This window comes from Mus musculus, chromosome 18, assembly GCF_000001635.26.
Source record: "Mus musculus strain C57BL/6J chromosome 18, GRCm38.p6 C57BL/6J".
Taxonomy (NCBI): Eukaryota; Metazoa; Chordata; class Mammalia; order Rodentia; family Muridae; genus Mus; species Mus musculus.
In genome coordinates, this window is record NC_000084.6 from 61,886,800 (window position 1) to 61,911,149 (window position 24,350).

Genomic DNA, 24,350 nt, shown 5'->3' on the forward strand with positions numbered 1-24,350 from the left:
TAGATAAACTAATAGTTTTCCATCCAAACTATAACTTACCGCCAATGTAAACTGAACAGGTTATATTTTAGGGCCACTTCATGCTGGAGTACATGTATGGAACAAGACTCATAGCTTAACTGAGCACATGGGGGTGACCCGAGGAGACCTGACTCCTGCCTGTCATGATGCTGACTCTAGTGTGGGGGAGGATGGAGATAGTGCTATAAGAGAAGAAGCAGATGCAGTAGCTGCCTTCTCAGCAGCCATTGATCCTTTTGGTTTTCTGAGCTTCTTTCTTAGTGGCCCCTCCTCAGAGCAGCCATGACTTTCTGTGGAGGAAACTCATGGGTGACTTTCAGAGAAGGTAGAAACCTTTTCCAACTTGGGTGAGACTACTGACTGTTGTATATGGATCCTTGTCATTACTTTCCTCTGCCAATGGATTGATTTAACAAAGACATGTGATGTGATATTGGCCAATGAGATACCAGAGAAATCTTTTAGAGGTTGGGTGGATAGAACTGGGTCCCAGGAACATTTTCTCCAGTGGATATTGTCATGCAGTGGTAGAGTTGTTTGTTCATGTTAGATTCCAAGATACTTCAGACAGAAAACCATCTGGGGACTTAATGGCATAGATGGGCTCTCCAATGGATCTGCCCTGGCCCACTTTTTGCTTTCTGTAATATACAACAAACATGTCTAGATTGTTAAGGCCAGTCTGGCTATTGTTATGGGCCCAGCATCTGTTGCTGCACCCAGGGGAATGTGATCTGGGAGCATCTAAACAGTTGGGGAAAGTTTATCAGAACAGCACTGGATAGAAACCAGAGAGCTGGGAGAGATAAGTAGAGTCTCGGAGCATAGGCGGTGATGGATAGGACTCATCACATTTTCCTCCAAGGCATTTTTCACTGTAAGCTATTTCTCAAAGTGGTCAGCTAACAACCTGCTATAGAAATTCCTGGGCTTAGGACTGTTAAAATATAGGTGATGGGGTTCTACCTCAGACATCACATTCTGAACGAGCTCCTCCGGACATCTCTTTGCTCACCCAAAGATGAGAACCCTTGGGTTAGTAACTGGAAAGAAACGCTAAGCACTCCTCAGCGCTAAGGCAAGAGCGCAAATAGCATTATCAGATAGTGTGCCAGCCTCCTCCCGGGTATTACAAAGTATATTTCTGCAGTGTGTTTGCCAACTTTCATGAATGTTTGAAAAAAAAAATCAGCCGCATTGAAATGCTGTCCCGCTACTGCTACATTAAACACACTTCACTCTCTCAACCATGGCAGATGGTTTTCTTCTCTAAACTTATCATTTCTTTCTTTCTTCTTTAAATTATTTTCATTAATTCATTGAAAGCTTTATACATTGTATTTTGAGCATAATTACTCTTCTCCGATGCCTTCAAGATCCATCTCTTTATACCTACCCAACTTTATTTCCTCCTTAAAATCCACTGAGTCCAGTCTGTGCTACCCAGGCACTCTTGGGTGTGTGGCCTTCCACTGGAATGTGGTTGACCTACATCCTTAAAGAAAACTAACTCCCCCTCTCCCAGTAGCTAGAAATTACCCACAGATTCTCAGCGGGAGGTGGGGTGGGGGGAGAACTTCATGCCTGCCTCCTCTCGCTTCTCTGGCTTAAGCTTTTGCGTGTCTTGTGCCTGCTGATACAACTGCTGTGAGTTTGCATGCAGGTGTGTAAGTGCCCCATTGTGTCTGACAAAAGCAGCCTTTCCCTACATTCATCCACCACCTTCAGCTCTTATACTCTTTCCCTCGCCTCTTCTGCAATGATACTTGAGCCTTGGAAGAAGCGACGTGTGATGTAGATACAGATAAAGATGTAGATACAGATGTCCTATTTAGGGCTGAGAAGTCCACAGTCTCTTATTCTTTGTATCTTGACCAACTGTGGGTCTCTGCATTCATCTCCATCTACTGCTAAAGGAAACCTCTCTGACGAGGTTTAAGAGATACACTAAGAACCTGTGTCCAGAAAGGTTATAGGCCCAAAGAGAGCACCTACGGCTGTTGCTTTGACTCCTGATGTATCCTTATACTTACTGTCATTTCTTTAGGAAGAGTATTTTGGGTGCCCAGTTGTAGCCATCTCTTACCAGGCAAAGATGAACAGCCCAGGTGGCTATGCTGGGAGAGAGAAGGGCAAAGGTGTTTCCCCTCACTGTCATGCATTGTAAGCCCTGGACCTTGAAGTCTCATAGCCAGCTTGTGTTGGTCTCATTTATGCAAACAAAAGCCATCCCTCACCACTTTCTAGTCTACCACATTGTCTACCCACTCTCAAGTTGCATACAGATAGATGGATCTCCGTATCTTTCCAGGTCAGCCTCTGCTCATTGCTGCCAACTCCATATCACTGTAAGCATCACTCACTATAGCGTCCTTCCTACCATAACCCCCTTCTAGATCACCAGTTCTCACCTAGGAACAGCTCTCAGCCAGGGTTATTTGGAAATGCCCAGAGACTCGTGTGATAATAAAAACTGTGGTGTGTGCAGTATGTTATTGACACCTGGCACTAGTAATTATCCAATCATGCATAGGGAAATTTCTCCTTCACCTCTCTACATGGAATTATCTGGTCAAAGATGTATGTCAACATTAAGAAATACTGTTTGGGATAGAACTCTGCCATCCCATAATTTTCAGGGCAAATGTCTACCAACTTCTCTCAGTAGTGTAAACTGTGCCATTGGTTCTCAGGGCCCTAGGTGCTCTCTCTTGATGGTATTTTTTTTTATCTCTGTCTCCCCCAAAGACTTCAGGCTTGATAAAGGCAGAGGGTATTTTTGAGCCCAGCTCTGTAGTCTTAATGCTAAGCCTGATATCTGGCATACGGTGACAAACAATAAAGGTTAAAAAAAATTAAAACAAGCTGACTTAGTGTACAACCATGTGCAAACTTGAAACACAATGCAAGTTATGAGGGTGTAGTGGTGCACACCTTTAGTGCCAGCATTTGAGTTACAGAGGCAGACAGATCTCTATGAGTTTAAGGCCAACCTGATCTATGTAGTGAGTTCCAGGATAGCCAGAGCTACACAGTGAGGCAAATAAAATAAAATAAAATATAAAATAAAAATAGACCGTGAAAGTTGAGATTTCAGCCAACACTCAACTTGATACCAAAAACTTTAAAAATATATTCCCATCTTAAATCAAGTTGGGGGTTCATGACTAAGGGAGGAATGTGGGAACAAACCTACTTCCACCAGGTTGGGTAAAATGACCACCATTTTGAGGACTTTGCCCCTAACTCTCCAATATTCAAAAGAATTGTGGTAAATCACTTACCCATTTTGGCATGTTAAGTAAGTTGGCCATAGATAGAAAACCGTCCCCAAGTCAGAAATACCCAGATGGGTTGCTCCCAGTGTAGTGTGAGTCCTATATGTGGTTGAGGCTGTGGGGTTATGAAGTTTACAGGATGAGAAACTAGATCTTTGGATATCAGATGCATGATTACATTAGGTCAAGATGGCATAAACTCAGTGTTAAAAAGACACATGAGTGATGTAGTTGTGACAAGATAAAGGGATCAGCATATTGTCTCAAAGGCTTGTCCCTACTTGGTTTTAACTGATTTCTGCCCTGTAGAGACACGGGTTCAGTGAAACTGGAAACTTGAATTTTAAAGTAAAAATTCCCAGGTTTTTTATATTTTGACTCAAACACCAAAGCAAATAAAAATAAAAAAGAATATCCTATGAGCCAACTAAAACACACTTGTGAATTTCTTTTTTCACTCAGACTACGAGGATGAGATAAACTTTAGTCTACTTGCCAGCTTAAATATGCTTTGGTTCTAAAAGAACAAAAGCAACCCTTTATATTCATTCAGAATTTTGCTTTGTTTTGATTTTCATGGCATCCTGTCAGCTCATATTTTCAAGATTGAGTAGCGAAGTCAGGACTTTTGACTCCACGTGTAGCGCTCATGTGACAGCTGAAGAGAAACCTGCACGGTGTAGAGGGGACTAGGTGGAGCAGAAAGAACAGCGTGTGGTGGAGCCGAGAGAGCTATCCCTGTGAGTGACTAAGGAAAACACTCACAGCGGAAAGCATAGCCTTGATCCAGCAGCTGTCGCACAGAGCATCTCTGCAGCAGCTATTCCATACCAGCCTTCTCTGCATTTCAATGGTAGGACCAATGGACACTGGAAGAAGTCTGAACTGGGTTTTGGTTACTTGGAGAGGATTAAGAACTTGTGTTGTTATAGTGTCAAACAGCTATATCCACCAAGTCAGTGAGCAGGCATGGCTGTATTCCAAGCAAATAGTGACTGCAAAGAGGATGTGGATAGGAGCTGGTGCTCAGGCCATAGCTTGTCCATTGTTCTAAAGAGATATTCAATGGTCTGGCAAAATAGGTGTGTGTATATACTGTATCCTATTGCTACCTGTTCTTCAAGGCCAGCTGAGAGGCTGTTTAGCTGGGTTAAATGACTAGATAACACTGACAGCTCCTTCTCACTGTGAGATGCAAAGATACTTTGAACTGTTTTTGTCTCAGCTCTAGAGCTAGGACCCCTCCCTCTAGATCAAGCTGTGTATGGAATGGGGGCAGACCTCTAGCAACGTGCCTCCCCACAACCCCCAGCTGCAGTTGCCAGTTCTGTAAGTGAACATATGTTGGTGGGAGCTTCAATTCAGAGTGAGCCAGTTAGAAGACGAGGAAGGGACAGCTAACAGATCTTTCTAGTTAAGAGTCCATGCTGCTAATTACTTTTGTAAAAAGAAATACATAAACATGCAGATGGCAACTGTAGTAAATATGATCTTCTACATATAAATATAAAAATCCTACCCACTCTTCAAGGCCTTTCTCATATGCACTACATTTCTAGAAATAGTCTCCGGTTCTCCTCTCATCCCCACTCCACATAGGAGCTATTTTCCCTTGAAATCTCATGGAATGAGCTCCTTAGGGATAAACTATGCTGTCAGACTTGGGCAGGCATCTAAACTCTTGGATGTCTTGTCAAGACTCAGATGGCCAGACTCCACCCCTGCCATTTCTGGTTTAGCCGCTCTAGGGTGAGGGCTGAGAACCTGTCTTTCTCTAGCCAATTCCTACATGATGTTAATCGTGTGACTGAAGACCACATTCTGGAAAACCTCTGTCCTCCAGCACGGTTCGTACGCAGTATGGCGACTTGTGCACTTGTTCCTATTTTTGCCATCAGATTTTAAGTCATTTGGGGGAGGGATGCGTGTATACCTGGAGCCTTCTTGTGGACGCACGATAAATATTTCCAACACCCTCAGATGGGATGAGGAGTTAAGAGTGCCTTCCTCAGGATGAATCTGACAGCTGTTACCCATAGCAGGTGTTTCCTGAGGCCACAGCAAAAGTAAAGGGCACCAGGTTTGATCCCAAGAAGTAACTAGTACAGGAAATTCCTGCGGTTATCTTAACAATCACACAGCCATTTGGGTGGAAGACCAAAACCTGAATGAAATCCATCAAAATGTTATACACCCTTCACTGCACATAGTGTGGTTACAGATTATACAACCTTCATTGTACATAGTGTGGCTACACAGACACAGTAGGGAGGGAGGGGAGAGAAAGAACCAAAACACTGAATGCTCTCTACAGCAGGAGGGATTTCCAATGGGCTGAATCATGGACCCTCCTCCCTCATTCACTGACAGAAATCGTAGCTCAGAGTTTTAAGGAGGAGATTAAGTTAAAGTGAAATCATGAGATAGACTCTAATCCAACAAGAAGAGATGAAGACACAGGGTAGATGACAGGAACACGTGTGTGAGAAGCAACATCTACAAGCCATGCCGAGAATCTCAGTAGCAAACGTCCCTGCCCGAACCTTGACCTTGCACTTCTAAGTCCATATTTGTGACAAAATAACTTCTGCTTTTTGTGCCATGCACAGTAGTTCAGTATGGAAGCTCTAATTAACTATTTAATAGTGTCGACATCATTACTTAAGTGGCACGGATGGTACAAAAGCTACTAAGATGTGCTGGAGAGATGGCTATTACAGAGGACCTGGGTTCAGTTCCCAGCACCCACATGGCAGCTCAAAACTGTCTGTAACTCCAGTTTTACCTAATCTGATACTCCCTTCTGACTTTGGTGAGCAACATACAACACACACACACATATACATACACACACAGACACAACACCATACGCTCCATACATACACACACACATTGGCAAAACATTCATACACATAAAATAAAAGTAAGTAAAATTTTAAAAAATATCTACCAGGGAATCAAGGCCATACAATGTCCCTGGAATAGGAGTCACTTCCCCATCTACCTTCAGTCTCGAGAAGTCCCAGCCTGGAGGAATCTAAGTCCCAACTGGCCTCTCCTGATTCATTCTCTGCACAGCAGCCAAAGTGATGCTTTCAAAAAACAAATCCAGTGATACCCAGCTCTGACTCCCATCCTCCCTGGGGGCACTGAATAGCACCCAGTAGCTTCACTCTACCTGAGATCCAGCCAGACACCTTGCCACAGCCTAAAGGCCATGTTGCTCCATCTCCTGGCGCTTGTTGGCCCTTTTAGCCTCATCTCAGGCCTGCTTTCGTCTGCCATCCACCCTGGACTTCTTTCTTTCCATTGCATCGGGCTTCTTCTGCACACTGGCAGATCCTCTCTCCCAAAGAGGTGTGTTGGCGGCACTTCTGGGTTACCTGGCTCTACACTTAGGAAAACACACAGCGTCTGACAGCTTTCAGTGGGGGAGAGGTCATCTCTAACCCTCTATACTGCCTGTGACAAGTGAGCCATCGGAAGACAGTGGTCTCAGGAACAACTGCCAAGAGTCAGGAGCATAAGCAAGAGGAGAGGGAAAACTAAAACTTGAGTCCTCCCGAGAGGGTCACAGGGTGTTCTTCCCAATGCAAATGCTGGTGACAGCATCATTCACCTGGATGCTGTAAAAGGAGCTGAAGGGTGACAGTCTGCGCCTGTCAGCCAAGGCAAGTCACCTGCTCTGTCAGACATGATGAAAGGGCTCTTTCTTTCTGGTCTGGCTTGCTCCCTGCCCTTCCAGACACAAAATAAAGCAGCTAAGATGCTACCCTGTGGATACCATCCTGAGACCCTTTTATTATCGCTTGGTTAGACACTAATGCTTTCTGAATGAGACACAGGATGTGTGAGTGGGGGACATGGCCTGGCATTCCTATAAAATATTTGAAGTGAGGGCAGTGGTATGTAATTACATTAGACCCACAGTGAACTGACTCTCCCTCGCTTGGTCCATTCACCTATAACCCAAATAAAGTCGGGTTTGCTTTGTGCTCAGTTTTGGGACAGAATTCTGTCAGACTTTAATGGGTAACAGAAACACTACCAATAGCCAGAGCTAATAACTAAAAGAAATCAAGTCAGATCTTTGCTGGCTTCTCTTTCTCTCAAGTAGCCAAGGGAAGAAGACACTCCCTAGATATCTAGCAGACAGAGGTCAATCCAAGGCTTTATGGTTTGTGCCATGTGATCGTCTCTGGCCCAGTGAAGCAGGTAAGGAGAGGATCACCCCGCTCGTTCCGTGGCTGAGCAGACTGAGATGTGGGGTACAGAAGCCATGTGCCTGATGCCAGCTCAATCCTTGGATATTTAGCCAGCTGTCTTCCTACATAAGAGATAGACTGCTTCCTGACATCCTGCCTTGTAAAAAAAACAACAACAAAACAACAACAACAACAACAACAACAAACAATGGAGACTTCTTCTGGCATTGTTGGTAGCAAACCTGATCACTGGCAATATTAAGGTCAAGAAACCCCAAGAAATCATTGCTATTTGGTTCTCAACCCCCAGCTGTGTGAGTTGTTCTGACAAGAAAGGAGAAAACGTCATCAAAGCACACAAATATGTTGTTCACTTGCTCAGCCTCTCTAAGCTAGATTAATGGGCAAAGCATCCTCTATGTTTACACCCAGCAGTGGACTTTGCTACTGGCTAAGGAGTATTCTCCCCCAGAGTGCTGACAGAGTCACAGATGCTGAGGTAATCCAAATCGCCACACTCAGTCTAGTAGCAGGACTGAAGGCATCCAAGGGCTGCCTGGGCGGGTGAGTTGTGGGTGGTGACCAGCTGCTCTGGGTCTGAAGGTAATCTCTGGCCTGGATTTAGCTCAAGGGGAGAAATGGCCTCAGGGAAGGGGATGGCATGGGATCCAGACAGCAGAAGGAGGTCTGGTTAATAGCTCCAGAGAGTGAAGAGATTAAGGCAGAGGTTCTGGATAAAAAGAGGAAGATGCACAGCGTCTCCTACCATTTACTCCTGGCCCATTGCCAGATTCAGGATGAGGAAGGACTGGTGGTGGGGACAACTCTTGGGTCACACATTGTCAGTCTTTTTGTGCTTCAGATTCTCTTCCACTTGAGGACATATGTAGGTCTCCCAGGCCATAGGCCAATGGAGAAGCCATATGCACAGTAATACCCGGAAAGTGTCTCAGTCTTCCTGAGGTCAAGGCGGCCTAAAGACTTCTCTGAGTCCCTTGACACAAAGGGCTCTTCTCAAGTGAGAATTAGTTTGGTGTCACTTTCCTGGCACCCATCATACCCCAGTGAGGACCTGGCCTCAAGCAGGAAGTTCTGAGCACAGCTAGCCTGCCTGTCTTCAGCTCGTGTACATTGGCAAAAGTCATTATTTATCAATATTTCCTGGGCAATTTCTCTGTACTGGGGACTGGGGAGACAGTTGTGTTTCCTGGGCATTGGGAGTTGATAATTACATGGGAGAGAGCTACGATAGGTAATTAAAGAGGCATTTACAAAATGGGGTGGGCAGAATGAAGGAATTGAAGAGTGGGGGAGGGGAAGCATTTCAGCAACACTACAAAGATGGGAAGGAATCAGCTGTGGACCAGGGATGGAACAAGTCTGCTGGGAAAAAAAAGGTGCATGAAAGGGGACCCAAGTCTAGGGTCGAGGTGACATGGTCACTTCCAGGAGGCCAGTGTGGTTAGGATATCAGGGCCATGGGGAGCAGTACAACTATGTTGGAGAGGTGGCTCTTGAAATGTGTAATTCTTAAAGGTTTGCCTATCAACAAATGATACTTTTAAAGGTGTTGTGTTGAACTAGCCCTTTAAGACAAGCAGGATGGCTTGATGAAACACGATGGGCCTGATGAAAAACCAGCTTCAAGGGACTACAAACTCAGCAGGACAGCTGACGCTGGAAGTCAGTTCTGTTTTAAAGATCAGAGTCTAAGGGGATAATCATGGGCCATGCTGGAACTGTGCACAACTTATTATCATTAACACAGAGATCTCACTAAGAGTTTCGGTAAGTACGCAAGCAAGGCCCTCATCAACAGAAGGGACATTTCCATGTCTCTGGATAATCTGCTGTGACTTTTTGCAGACATTTTTCTCCTGGTCAAAAGAAAACTCTGTTATGACTTCTTTATGTGTGTATTGTTATGTGTGCCTGTTTTCTGATGTGCCTGCATCTGGGTAAATGTGTGTGTGTGTGTACATGGGTGTAGAGGCTGATGTTGGTGTCTTTCTCTGTGGCTGTTCACCTTAGTGTTTTTGTCAGGCTCTCACACTGTACCTGGAGCTCACCAGGGATCCTCCTGTCTCTGCTTCTTCAATGCGGGGACTGCAGATGTGTGCAGTTGTGCCCGGCTTTATGCTTTTCTCCTCTTCTTCTTCTTCTTCTTCTTCTTCTTCTTCTTCTTCTTCTTCTTCTTCTTCTTCTTCTTCTTCTTCTTCTTCTTCTTCTTCTTCTTCTCCTCCTCCTCCTCCTCCTCCTCCTCCTCCTCCTCCTCCTCCTTTTCTTCTTCTTCTTCTTCTTCTTCTTCTTCTTCTTCTTCTTCTTCTTCTTCTTCTTCTTCTTCTTCTTCTTCTTCTTCTCTTCTTCTTCTTTTTTTTTTTAAAAAACCAAAACCACAAGTGCTGATATTTAAACTCAAGTCTTCGGCTTTTGTGGCATGCATGTTACTGATTGTGACATCTCTGTTACGATTCCTGCCTATGTTGATTAATCTTGCCTGTTCTCTGTTATGATTTCTGCCTACCACAATCAATTTTTTTTTTCTGCTCTTGAACTTCATAGAAACGGAATCAGACAGTTTATACCTTTACGTCTAACTTCCCTCTTCACCAGCTTCTATCACTGATTCATGTTGTGGCTTGTATTAGCAGGCTGTGACTTTTTCATAGCAAGTAATAATCCATTGTAGGAATGGGTCTCAGTCTGTTTATATGGCCTGTGTGCAGAAAAACATTTGGGTTACCTTTAGCTCTGGGCTATGATGAATGGAGACGCCAGGAACATTCTTGCATAAATCTTCCTGTAGATATATGTTTTCATCTTTCATGGGTTCACAGCTGAGAGATGTCTTGCTGGATCATGGGTAGGTGTATTCTGAATTTTTATGACATTCTCATGTAGTTTCCCAAAGCTGTGCCCTTTGGATTTCCACCAGCCACACATGAGAAATGCTAGCTACCCGGGTGGGCGGATGCAGGTGTTATGAACTGTATTCCACCAAAAACTAATGATGCTGAGTTCCTTTTTGGAAGTCTGTTGGCCATTTATCTTTATTCTTTTGAGGTGTGTTGGTTTGGGTTATTACTTTTTTTAAAAAACTTATTTTAGTGATCAAGGAAGTCAGAAGTCATGGCCTACCTCAGGATCATAACATACTTAACAATATTTTCTTATAAAAGTCTTATGACCTTTAGCTATGATTTTCTTTAGGTCTACAATATATTTTAAGTCAGTTTTTATATAGTGATTAACAGAGGTCTTGTATAAGGACTCCCTTAATTTAATTTTTTTACCTTTATTCTTATTCTTCTCTTATATACTACATCCTGACTGCAGTTTCCACTCTCTTCCCTCCTTCCAGTCTCTCCTCACACCTTCCCTTTTCCTCCAGATCCAACCCCCACTTCAACTCCCCTCAGAAAAAAAGCAGCCTTCCAGGGACATCAATCAGATATGGTATAACAAGCTACCATAAGGCCAGGCACATATTCTCACGTCAAGGCCGGATGAAGCAAGGCAGCAGGAGGAAGGGTTCCAAATGAAGACAAAAGAGTCAGGGATTGCCCTCATACCCACTCTTTGGAGTCCCACGGGGCATCAAGCTAATATTGGGTGGAGCTTGGGGAGTACTGTGGAGGAAGAGGAGGAGGAGGACGACGGCGAGGAGGAGGAGGAGTGGAGGAGAAGGGAGGAGGGAGAAGAGGAGAAACAGAAAAAGAAGGAGAAGCAGGAGGAAGAGGAGGAGGAATTGGAGGAGCCAGAGAAACCAAGGACACCACAAGAACACAAGAACATGGCCCACAGAATCAAGTGACCAGGACTCAGAGATTAGGAAGCAGACATGAATCTGACTTGGGTCTTCTGCATATATGTCAATTTTATTTTTAACATTTATCATGAGACAAGGTGTGGTAGTTTGAATAAGAATGCTCCCCACCACCACCACACACACTTCATTGGCTCATATCTTTGAATACTTAGTTACCACAGAGTGGAACTTTTTCATAGGATTAGAAGGATTAGGAGGTGTGCCCTTGTTGGAGTAGGTATGGCTACAAAGAAGTTTGTCATTGGAGAGGACTTTGAGGTTTTGAAAGCCTAGATTTCCCTTCCCTCCCCTCCCCTCCCCTCCCCTCCCCTCCCCTCCCCTCCCCTCCCCTCCCCTCCCCTCCCCTCCCCTCCCCTCGCAGTTTATTAGCTAACAATTAAGTCCTGTGTCATCAATCCATGCGGGAATGATGAAGGCATGCCAGTGTCAGCGCAGTGTGAGGATTATTCACATATTTAAGGGACTTCTCCCAACACATTCGACTGTATTCACCACACTCTCACTGCCTTTGTGGGCGTTTCCCCTGTGTTGGGCACTATGCAAAGCATTTCCATCCAGCCTTGCCCCCCCGCCCCCCCCCCCCCCATTCTATCTAGAGAGGAAACTGAAGTGTGGGCAGGGAGAGATAAGTCACTGCAGGTGATGTGGCCAGCAAGCAGGGTTCCTGGCTGGAACCTGAACCCAGCCTACCTGTCTGACTCTGTAGCTCACTACCTGTCTGACTCTGTAGCTCAAGCACTTAGCACGATCTAGGTTTCCTGATTGGGTCAGTGACCTAGTTCTTCAAGTTTTTCAGTTTGCACCGAGTCAGAAAGCAGAATCAGATAGCAGACCCACCTGTGGGCCTAAGAGGAGTGATGTAGGCCATAATGTATGGTGAACCACTGCGCTGCGACCTCTTGGCAGCCCCGTGGTCGCCCTCTCCTAAGTCACGTGTACAGCTACCTGTTGCCAACCGCCCCCCCCCCCCACGCCTCCCGGGGTTCTGCAGTGTCTCAGTTGGGTGTTGCCATGCGTTCTTCTTAAATAATGCACAAGCTTTGTCAGGTCACTCGGCTCAAACTCTCCCGTGTCTCCTCATCAACTACAGACTGGAATGCACACTCCTTAGCTGGTACCTGAAACTCTCAAAGACCTGATCCTCCCCAGCCCTCCTCCAGCTTATGTCACACCAAGTATCAAGCCAGGTGTCATAGCGCATGAGCACAACAGCTGGTGTGCCTGACCCTTCCCCGCATGCGCCTGACTCTTCCCTGCATGCGCATGCCCTTTTGTGGTGTTCTATGTCCCATTTCCCAGCCAAAGGCCTCAGGGGTTGTAAAATAAGGGGCTGTGAGATGCTTGCCAATTAGAATAACTATACAAGCCCTGCTGTTCCTTCTTCTTGACCTGACACAAATTTGTTCATCCCCTTGAGGTCTAGATTGAGTGGTACATTCCTAGGCCTATCAACGGACTTTGGCTTGCCTTCATCAAACCTTGTCTCCTCTCTCTCCACCTGTAGGCTTCCCTCACAGTAAGTTCCCAGTGCCTGTCCCTTGACAACTCTGGATGGAAATAGTCTTAGGTTGAGGTCTCTATCCTGCGTATCTCAGGCGCCTAGAACATCATTGCTATTAGATCTGGGATTTGTTTATTGCTTGAGTGAATGAGCAAATTGTACCGGGATATCCAACTGCAAGACTAACATCTCTGTGTTCCCTGGAGCTCCCCTCACAGAAAACAGAGAAAGACTATGCAGAGGCGGAGCAGGAAGTCAGGAAAGGTGGCTTCAGCCGGAAGACACGGTTTGACGCCTGCGCAGCTTCCCAGCTTGTGGAACCTTGTCCAGGTGATTTGCTTGTGAACTTCAGTTTCTTTTTTTATGCAGGAGAACAACATTAGATGTAGCTGTCCATATATCTACTCAAGGCTCCGTCACCTGTTTCAAATCTGTGGTTTGGAGCCAGCTGTGCCTTCTCTGGGCCAATTTCTTTTTCTGTGAATTAAGTAGAGTCCACGGCATGGACCATGCAGGCATCTTGCGATGGCTCAGCGGGTTAGTGCACGGGAAGCCTTGAACCTCCGCTCTATATATGCAGGCGCAAGCAGTATTCATCTAACACTGAATGAGGAACACAGAATAGAGCAGCACAGAACAGGCAGCGTCTGTCACATCATCAACACGGGAGTTCTTAAAGCGGACAAGGGAGCGAAAGAAAAGTCAATGAGCTAATGATCGTAATCGGTTCGGACTGTGCTAGGTTTGTCTGTGATGAGTGGTGAGAACTCAGCATCATGTGGGGGCCTTTGTTAGATCCGGAACTCCGGAGTGTTGTAAGGAGTTGCAGGCTACAGTTAGAAAAGAATGTTTCTTCATTGGAAAGAGGGAAAGGAGGGAGGAGGAGGGGAGAGGAGGAGGGAGAGGAGGAAAGGGAGGAGGGGGAAGAAAAGAGGAAAGAGGAGGGGGAGGACAAAAGGGAGAAAGAGGAGGAAGATGGGAAGGAGGAGTGGAGGAGAGAGAGGGGAAGAAGGGGAAGAAGGGGCAGGAGGGAGAGGAGAGGGAGGAACAATCTTTGATGGAGGTTGGGCTTCTCATTGTTCCATAAATGCTGCCTCCCAGGTCTCCTCTTCTTATGTGTGTGACAGTCTCAGCTCTGTGTGTGCCCTTTGAAAGGGGGATTTATGGTTACCTGAGGTCACATAATCCTAACATCAGAGGCAACGCATCCATGCTGACTGTGAAAATAACACAATGCAATGGATGCTTCAGTCTACCTTTGGACAGCAGGGCCAGGATTCCTGGGAGGTTTCTCGGATCTTAAAATGCAGGAGCAGCCTTCAGGCAGCCTGCTCGCTCCTGCACGCTGAGAGTGGCTCGCAGCAGGAAGATTGGCACTTGGTGGAGTACGCTTCAGGTGCTTAAAATAGATCAACTGTGTCATTAGACTACTCAGAGCAGTCATCTCATTGGCTCGGCTGGTGAGGGCAAGTGATGGCAGCCCGTGGAGAAAGGCCTTTGCTTTGCACAAAATTAAGCAGATGCAAGGGAGCAGCTCTAGAAGATTCTGCCAGGGTGGAGGGGGAGTTGGCAGGGAGGGGGTGGGGCTGGTCACCAGTGCAGAAGCAGTGGGGAGCCTGCCTCTATGTGCCCCTTGTCTGGCTTGGGTTCCCCTGGAATTTCTTAGGTTAACAGTTAACTGTGCTCTCAGGCAGACACGGACCAATGTGTGATGTTGAGTCTGGTGTCTTCCTGCCTCCCTAGCATCCTCCACTGTTCCAGCCACTTTGACCTGGGCACACAGGGGACCACTGTCCTCTCAGCACATGATGCTTCTGTAGAACCCTAAGCAGGTTCTAGCAGAGCACTGCTCTGATCTCTTGAAGTCCACATAGCCTGAATCACATAGACCAGCAGCTCACCGTGCTTAGTGTCGCCTCCTGAGTCTGAGATGAGCCCACCTCAGCAGCCTCTCCTTCCTTGATAGGGGAATTATGGTCAAGGATGGGGCACAATGATCTGTCTTTATCAAAAAAGCTTAACAGAGCCTATGGGCTTTTCATCAGCCAATTCATTCCTCAGATGTCTTCTGAGTGGCCTCTGTGTAACAAGCACTGTGCTTTGCTTTCTTCGAACTTCCCCAGGGGGCGTGGGGGAAATATGCTATTCTAGAAAGGCCCTAGGTAGCTAGGTGAGATCCCTGTTGTGCCCTCCCAGGACACAGTCCTGGCAGGTGTCTTCCTGAGCCGACACAGAGCTCGCACTGTGACTGGAAGTCCTCAGCTGGACCAGGTATGTTTTCTATGTCACGACAAAAATGGAACAACCATCAAAGAAGCCCCCAGAGGATGCCTTTCAGGCATCGGGAACCACTGATCCAAAATAGTCCTCTTTGCTCTTGGTCCTACTTTCTACTACCAGGTTCCCTGGAAGCCAAAGCTGACCTCCAGGAGACATAGTGGACCCTGCCTTTGCTCAAATGCATGTAACAGGATAAGATATCCACCTCTGGGTGTAGGTCAGCTAAAGAAGTAGGGCTCACAGTGGGGTCTGCTCCCTTCAAGGGGACTTTAATGCGTGGTGGGAGGTAGGGTGTTGATCTACCAACCTCAGGCAGATTCTAGCAGTTCAGAGAGATCCACCTGCCTCTGCCTCCTGGGTGCTGGGCTTAAAGGCATGCACCATCACCTGACTCTAGTTTTGTTTTTTAAGCATCATGGACCAGCTTTGGGTTCTCCATGGGATGAGGCATTTCTCCCCCATTTGATGCTCTATAGATCACCTACTAGACTGGGCTATAAAATCCAGGGTCATAGAGGTAAAGTAACATAGAAATACTAAAGTGACAGGAAGTGGGGTCAATGTGGCTAAATAGACTTTTATACACACAGCATACCTGAATTATAAATCCTACTGACTGTGGCTATGTTGGGGGAATTGGGGAAGCAGTGCTTTGCAATCTTCGAGTTTGTTTTCTTTTCTTTTCTTGTTTTTTCCAGACAGGATATCTCTGTGTAACCTTGGCTGTCTGGGAACTCACCAAGCTGGCCTCGAACTCAGAGATCCAACTTCCTCTGCTTCCTGGGTACTGGGATTAAAGGCACATGCCACCACCACTTGACTCGGCTCTAGTTTTGTTTTTGAGATAAACTCGAAATCCCAATTTTGAGATGAGTTAATAATTCACATTTATTAAAATCCAGTCCAGGGAAAACCCAGCATGCTGTCCACCAGAGGCTCATTGTACTTGCTTGTGTGGTCCATGAAAGCAGACCACACTGGTTACATTTAGTGTCTGCTACCAGAATCAAGCCTGGTGCCAGCCGAGTTTTTAGCAAATAAATTTGAATGAGTACATCGTCCAGTTTTGATTACCCTTTTGGACATGACCAGGAATTAGGCAAACTGGAAACCAAGACCGTGCCTGTAAATTCTCTTACAATACTGTAGTTGCATAATGTCCTGAGTCTCTCTCTCTCTCTCTCTCTCTCTCTCTCTCTCTCTCTCTCTCTCTCTCTCTGTGTGTGTGTGTGTGTGATATGCTTAGCCACTTTTGGTCTTCCCCTGTTTGAGGTTCCTCACCCCCTCCTTCCCTTTCTGTCCCTTCCATTCTTCCTTGCTCCTTCCCTCCTTTTCTCCCCCAACTCCTATTTTTCTTCCCTCCCTCTCTCTCTCCGTCCCTCATTCACTCCCTCCATCTATCCATCCCTCCCTTTTTTTCTTTCTAAGACAAAATCACAAGTATCCCAGGCTGGCCTTGGTGGCTCTGTAGCTGAGGATGACCTTGAACAATCGATCCCCCTTCCTCTACCTCTTGAGCGCTGTAATTACAGGTGCTGCCTCCACCCCAGTTTATGCCGGGATCCAACCCAGAGTCTCTTGCGTATAGTCAAGCACTCTGCCAGCTGAGCTCTTTCTCCAGCCAGGAGGGTGACGTTGCTGGTCACAAGTGGCACAGGGAGTGTTAAAACATCAACCCTGGAGAGAGAACTTAGGTGACACTAGTATTTTAGATCACCTGTCAGCTCTGGGGGCTGGCTGCTATTTGGAGAAACCTAGCTACAGGGAGCGCTTCCTTTGGAGGGCTGCCCCTGGCAGACATGGCCCTGGGGGTTGACTTGAGTCTTCCCCCCCATTCCTGTCTGGAGATCTCAAGACTTGGTTTATCAGAACATGACCTTATTTGCAGATAGCCTTTTTGTAGATATCATGTTAAAATCAGGTCATGTGAGTGGCCCTATTCCAGTGTGACTGGTGTCCTTACCAGAGGAGCAAATCTAGACACAAACACAGGCAGAATTGGAAGGTCTGAAGAGAAACAAGAAGATGTCTTGGTATAGACCAGGAGCTTTCTGGAACCTCAGACTATCAAAGGAAACTCACTGAGTTAAGGCCTTGACTTTGGACTTGTGGTCTCAAGAACTATAAAGCAATTAAACTCTGTTGTTCAAAACACTCAGCATGTAATACTTGGTTATGGAAACCCTAGTGAAATAACTTACTCATTTTATAATCACTTGTTATGGGCTGGATATCCCTTTAGGCAACTACAGACTTAACTATTACTTTAAAATATTTATTTTACTTTATGTATATGAGTATTTTGCCTGCGTTGCATGTATATGCACAATGTGAGTGCCTGGTGCCCTCAGAGGTCAGAAGAAAGCATAAGGTCCTCTGGAACTAGAGTTATGGATGGTTGTGAACTACCACGTGGTTGCTAGGAATGGAACCAAGGCCCTCAGCGAGAGCAACAAGTGCTCTTAATCGCTGAGCCATCTCCTTAATACCTAGACTTATTTATTCACAATTCTATGAGAGATCCTATTAATACTCCATGCTCCCTTGATTATCATCAAAGAAGGGAAGTTGGTATAGAAAGCAGGCAATTTACTTAAGATATACAGTAAGTAAGGGACAAGGATGGGTTTAAAATAAAAAATTTCAGTCCAGTGTCCCCTTAAGAACTACAGGATGACAATTTAATCAGCAAAGTACCCAGGGTTGGAGTTGCTTACACACTTCTGGTTGTTTTCTGTTCATTTACAATGGAATCTGGTGCATGTTGGTTGAGGGCCAGGGGTTGACCATTCACTACAGCAGATGCTATCTCAGCCAGATGAAGCATTGCCAGACAGGGAAGTTGGGATTCAGAACTCTGAAGTCGCTTCCTTCCTACAAGCCAAGTGCACTTGAAATCACACTATGATTCCTCAGAGATGTGTGCTGTTCATTTCGGGTGATTTAAAAATGGTTATTTACATTATTTCTCTAGGTCCTCTCAGGTAATCATTGTCAACAACTGCTTCATTGTATGGGAAGCACTTTGACTGTTTCACTCTGTGTTGTAAATGGCGTCTTCTCTTAAGGAAGGCTTAGGACAACCAGATGCAGGCAATGGCATCAGCAGAGACATTGCTACCTGTTCTGGTGTCCACACTGACTTCCTTTGTCTTCCACCTCTCTTCCTATTCTGCTGTGAGCCCTGTGAGGCTGTGGGTGAATGGCTGATACAGCCTGTCATCTGCCTTTCCTATCCTATGGCTTCTAATGGGACTGGGCCACTATGGTGAACCCGAGAGCAGATAATGATATTCCTTTCCCTGGCTACTTCCCTAGAACTGGGTTGGTTGCTCTCTGGGAGCCAAGCATGGCAGGCTAGGATAGGTAGTGCCTACCTAGCACCTAGATGAACCTTCTGGTTCCTTCCTTCTGCTCTTCAGGCCAGGGGTCATCATGACAGGGTTGGGAAGTGGGTGCCATAACTAGATTCCCTTCCCTGGGCCAATTCTTATTTTTCTGCATGTTTCCCACACATCTGGGAAAAAGCTTTCTCTCATCTCCCTATAAAGTGCCCTTCTAGCCCCTGCCAGAAGCCCAGCTGTGAGAATCCTGCTCTGTTTTCATCCCCGTACCACAAATAGGTGGCATGTTGCATGGTCTATTTTCTGAAGGATCTTTCTCTCCTTATTTCTATCTTCTAACCACCACAAACCTTTCCTGAACCAAGACAATGTGTGTGTCAACCACATCGGATTCTTACTTTCTATCTGCTCTCTATAGCTTAAGCCAAATACAATGCTGGGTTAAACATCTACCTGAATAACATGGCTTCATTTATATACAAAAAACCCCCATACTGGCTACTGTAATGATGAAACCATCCTTCTGAGACAACCGTCAGTCTGAGAGCTCGGCTTTTATGGCACCATTAGTTCAGAGCCTTGCCTGACTCAATGGCCAACCTCAGATACACCCCTGTTCACTGATACCCAGCACCCATGAGCATTTCATTTGGTTTTCTCAAGAACTCTGACCTTTTCTGCATCTTACCGATCACATTCTAGATATGATCTGTTATGTCCGAGATCATGAAAATCCTGAACTGGAATCCAGGGAGCCATACTCCAAAGCACAGTTTCTTCCAGCCAGTAACTCTATTGTGGGGTTAAATAATTTCTGAATACCCTTTCCAACAAAAGGAAAAGTTAGCATGCACAGAGGGCATGGTCTGTGGTGGGCAGGATGCTCATCCCACCTTGAGTATGACCCATCCCTAAGTTTCCTACATAAGAAATCATAGCATTTAGGATCTGTGGAAGCACTGAGTATATTACTCCAGTGAGTACTATGGTACTTACTTTATGGGACATGAAACTGACTCTGGTGTCCAGGTCTCCAAGCACACTAGGGGTCAACTCTCTCTCTCTTCCAGTTTTGGAACTCCTCGTTATCAACACGAGAACTTCAGCAAACAATAAAATATTGTTGCTTGAGTGTGTACAGTTGATGGGTGGTATTCGTGACTCTAGACTGAGACAGCAACTGGTCTAGGTTCGTGAAAATCCCAGAGTGTGTCACTGCCACAGGCTGCATGCCACAGCCCATGTGGCATTGGGTATTTGCAGAAATGGGCCCCATGCAGGGACCACATGAGTGAGTACAGAATGGCAGAGAACCGTCTCTGAGCTTGTGAACATCTACTGTAGAGATATTAGCTGGAATGAGATCTGGGAAAGCAGCTTTGGAAGGTGGAAAAGCCACCAGGTGGAGCATGGGAGTGGGCAGAGGGGCTGGTGTGATAATGGAGAGGACTTACTGGACAGCGAAGGTCAGAGGAGCAAGCTCTCAGTGGGATGAAAGGCAAACATAAGAAGGGTACAGAGGAGGGATAGGCCTGGGTCACCTGAAATGCAGCAGAAGGCCACACAGAAAATGAATATGAGGGAACAACTGAGGGACGGGACAGACCAGTTAGGAGATGCTTCAGTGGGGCAGGAGACAAATGACCCCTGGAATTAGACCTATGTGTAGAAGGAAAGAAGACAGATGATGGAGATGGCCCTAAGAGCCCCAGAGCCTCGAAGCTCAGTCTCTCCTCTAGCATACAACATTTAAACTTTGGGTTGCAACATATATGAGACTGTGTAACAATGCAGGGGTTATGAGAAAATTGGCAACAGTGCAAGGTTTCTGAGTGCTCTGTGGACAAAGATGAACTTGTGAACAAAATCAAATGAACTTGGTGTTTTGGCAGGTCTCGGCTGGGCCATGTCACACGACCTCACTGAGAGTGCTGTTACACCACGTGGTGCCAACAAACACCACCCCAAACACCTGGATGAAAATTCGAAACTACTGCATGTTAAGAACAGTAGTGTTTTCACCGTACTTACTAATGTTTTTGCTGTTATAGAAACCTAATAGTTTAGTCATGTAAAACAAAGGCTTTTCTACTGCTTAAACTGTCACTCTTCAGCAGGTACATGGTACATTAGTATATTCATTCGGATTGCATTGGGTTAGAACATTGGCTTCTAAGAACTGCTATGTGAGCTGTTGACTTTCATAGAAAACTGTTCAATGAATTTTGGCTTCGGATTAGGACAGAATTTTCAACAATTTCTCAGATGGCCCTAAACATATTTCTGCCATTTTGTTCTGTGTATTTACATGACATGGTGTTTTCAGAATTGATGATTATAAAACCAAAACCAAAACATCGGTTAAACTCTGAAAATGCCAAAGATATTCTATGCCCTGCTGTATCAAATAGTCAACCAATTAATTAAGCAAAAGTAAACGATCATATATCATGGCAGTATGCAAATTTACTTCAGTTATCAATATGTGGTGAATTTATAGTACTTAGATATCAAGGAATTATTTCAAAATTAATTTCTTTATAATTTACTATCAGCAAATATTTGATTTCTTTTGAACATTACTTTTCTGGTTTATTTATTTTATTTATTTTATTATTTTGTGTGGATGAGTGTTTTGTCTGCATGGACATATGTACCCCACATGCATGGCGGATGCCACAGGCGCTAGAAGAGGAGATCAGACTCTCTGGAACTGGAATTACAGACAGCTGTGAGCTGCCATGTGGGTGCTGGGAACCAAAATCTGCAAGAACTGCTGAGCCATTTCTTCATTCCCCAGATATTTGATCTCTGTACCTTTTTATAAAGCTACACACCTGGAGCTGTGTAAATATTTACTGGGCAGAAAGGGATGACAAGTGGGAAGGTTTAGGGAATCCTGAGGTAGGTGGTCTCTTTCACTCCCCTCATTGGTTCTGAGTGGGGAGCCCAGCTGGTGCGACCTTTTGGTCCACTGCCTCCCCCCCTACCCCCCCACCCCGGCCTCAGAATCACTTTTCTTCCAAATGCCTTGCTAATGCTCATCACACCGAGAGAAGCAAGGATCCAGATAATGCTGAAATCTATACTCAGTAACGAGTGGCTGAGCACTGTCCTGTTTAGTAGAGTGTGGAGCAACTTTCTTGTTAATAAGCATAGTTTTGTACATGGTTATGGAACCCGTCCTTGTCATTCCATATAATCCTCCTCCAGGTACGCTTCTCAATTCGTTGGGAAGGGGTGACACCCGAGAGGACTGCTTGCTAACATCCCAAAGTTAATTTAGCGGTGACAGTGACCCCAGTGATGGCCAGAGTAAAGAGGGCTGATAATCACCTGTTGCTGACACGTCAGCTGTGCCCACAGACAAGCACGTCAACTAAGTGTTTTACACAAAGGTGTAACATGTAGATTCCATTCCAATTTATATTTCTGCAGATGAAGCAACATGTTGAAGACCACACCATTACTAAGATGAGAGAGGCCATCTAAACTGGGACCCTCAGAGGCAAAGTAAGCTCCCCTCTCCCTTTCTTCTTCTCCCTCCCCCTCCCCCTCCCCCTCCCCCTCTCCCCCTCCCCCCTCTCCCCTTCTTTTCTCCCCTTCTTTTCTCTCTCTTTCTCAGCAGATCCTCACTTTGTAACTCGCTGGCCTAGAATTTACCAGGTAGCCCAGACTGCCTTTGAACTCAGGGAACTCCTCCTGCCTCAGCCACCAGATAACTGGGATAACAGTCCATTTGTCACAACAGCTGGCTGTAGCTGCTCTTACAGTTAGTTGCCTCCAAACCGCAGCCCTGTGGTGACCTGATTAGGAGTTGAGCAATAAGTTATAGTTTGCCCAAATTTCGATTTGGCTGAAACACTGACTAGTCAAATACAGTTCACATTCCAGAACCTTTTGAAGTCCAACAATTAAATAAATGGCTTGAGATGACCAAATACCAATAGTAACATCTCATCTACGAAGCTGGAGCCACCCACCTCACAGCTTCAGTGGGAGTTTCTGTGTGGGGCTTAGCAGTGCCCAGGTTGGTAACTGGCAAGAGGACCCCTTAACTGGTAGTGGAATTAACACTGTGAATTGGCGCCATGTGAATAGGTTTATTTCACATCAAAAGGAGAACATTTTTGATCACATCAGATGAGCCAAGGGCCTCCTGCCAGTCTTCTGCTCTGTGGCCCTATGGCCTTGTTATTCTATGAGGTCTGATTTTGATTCTCTCCATCTGCAAGGTCTCCTTGTTGGGATGAAGCTCAATGATAAAGCCTGAGACTCCCCATAGGGTGCTCCAGCTACTGAGCATTCCTCTCTATTGGATGCTTGGGGGCTCCCAAGGTTGTCCTGGTCATTTTATCGATCATTTCCCAACACGACTGTAAACTTAACATCCTCTAATATTACATTGATCATTATTTCAAAGGAAGGAAGAAAAGACAGGATGAAGAGAAACCTGGTTTGGGTTTTTTGGGTTTTTTTGTTTTTTGTTTTTTTGGTTTTTTTCCAGTCTGAAATACTCAGTGTTGCTAATAGAACAAACATTAATTAAGATTCTACAACAGCAAAAAGGCAGAGTCAGTTGCTTATCGCCTTTCTTAGTTCCTTCTCGTCTATCAGTTACTGGGAAAGACTCCCATAAACAAAAATCCCCCCTAGATAGAGCAAGGAATGGCAGGCGATCCACACCTTAATTTTTCTGAAGCACACAGATGCAAACATACGGCCCTCCAGTGACAGGGTTGACAGGGCTTGTCCCCACCCACTTCCCAAGTCTGGTACGAAGCCAGAACATCATTTCAGACTGTCAGCTAAGAGGAAAAATTCTCTGGCTATAAGAGGGGAAGGGAGTCCAGCCTCACTCGCTTGCTTAACACAGCTATGTGATACACAAAGGAAGACGGCAGAGACGTGAGTCACACAAATGCGTAGTAAATAAATACATTTCGTTTCCATCCCAGCGGCTGTGCAGCCTCTCTCTGTGCCAAGGCCTTGAAGTGGAGGGAGAGTTAGGAAGTAGTGGGGCTCGCCTCACTCAGGTGCTGACCCCCCTTCACCCCGCCCTTACTGCCAAGCTCTAGCTTTTGAAGAAAGACCTTCAATTCTTGATCAGAAAGGTCTCCGGTGTATCCCTCCAGATCTCATAGCCGAGCAATCTGAGATGCAGAGTTGGGACTAAGCCCAAAAGTCAGAACCTCCAATTGGGAGTGCTCGCAGGACTCTTCTGGTTCAACAGAGCCAGCCAGTGACATTTGAACACAATTATGCCCTCCTAGGGTGTTGCCTGGGTCACATTAACCCATCCAGGACCTTCCTGGGTTGCTTGAGTACATTTCATGGTAGCCAGGACCCTAAATGTCTGGCCCAGGTTCTGCAGGGCAGTTATTGCTTCTGCCGTGCCAGAGCTGTTGCTCAAAGGGTTTGCCACTTCCTCTCATTCTCCTGTAGGCTAAGCAGCCTCCAGGTAGGTGGGGAATCAGCCCGGACCACTGAGGGAACAGAAGCTGAATCTTTCTTCCGGACCCAAAGGTGGCTTCATGAGGATTTGTTTATCAAATCGCTCTTTGCTATCCCAGGTCCGCCCAGGCCCGCCCACGGCCTCCCTGCTCTTTTCGGGACAAGCAGGGCCTCCATGGATTTCCAGATGTGGGCATGGAGGTCTCCTGGGAGCCCCCCCACAGTCAGACAATGGCCACACTACTGCTTCTTAGGCCTTTCCAGGCACAGCTAGGAGACAGCAGTTTTCCCGACAGAGGCAACTGGCGCCGCTGATTAAACATTAGCAAAATCACGAGGAAAGGCAGACCCCAAAGCTCTCCCTGTGCCAGGGAGCTCCGAAAGCAACCGAAGGAGGGAGTCAGGTGTCCCCGCAGATACCGGCTTCCTTCCTCTTTC

The 24,350-nt window shown here is 45.9% G+C and overlaps 1 protein-coding gene across 12 annotated transcripts in view; it reads right to left on the reverse strand.

Annotated features, from left to right (window-relative positions):
• Ablim3 (actin binding LIM protein family, member 3) overlaps positions 1-24,350 on the reverse strand; it is a 112,494-nt gene that overhangs the window by 87,408 nt on the left and 736 nt on the right. The gene's annotated exons all lie outside the window — the stretch shown is intronic.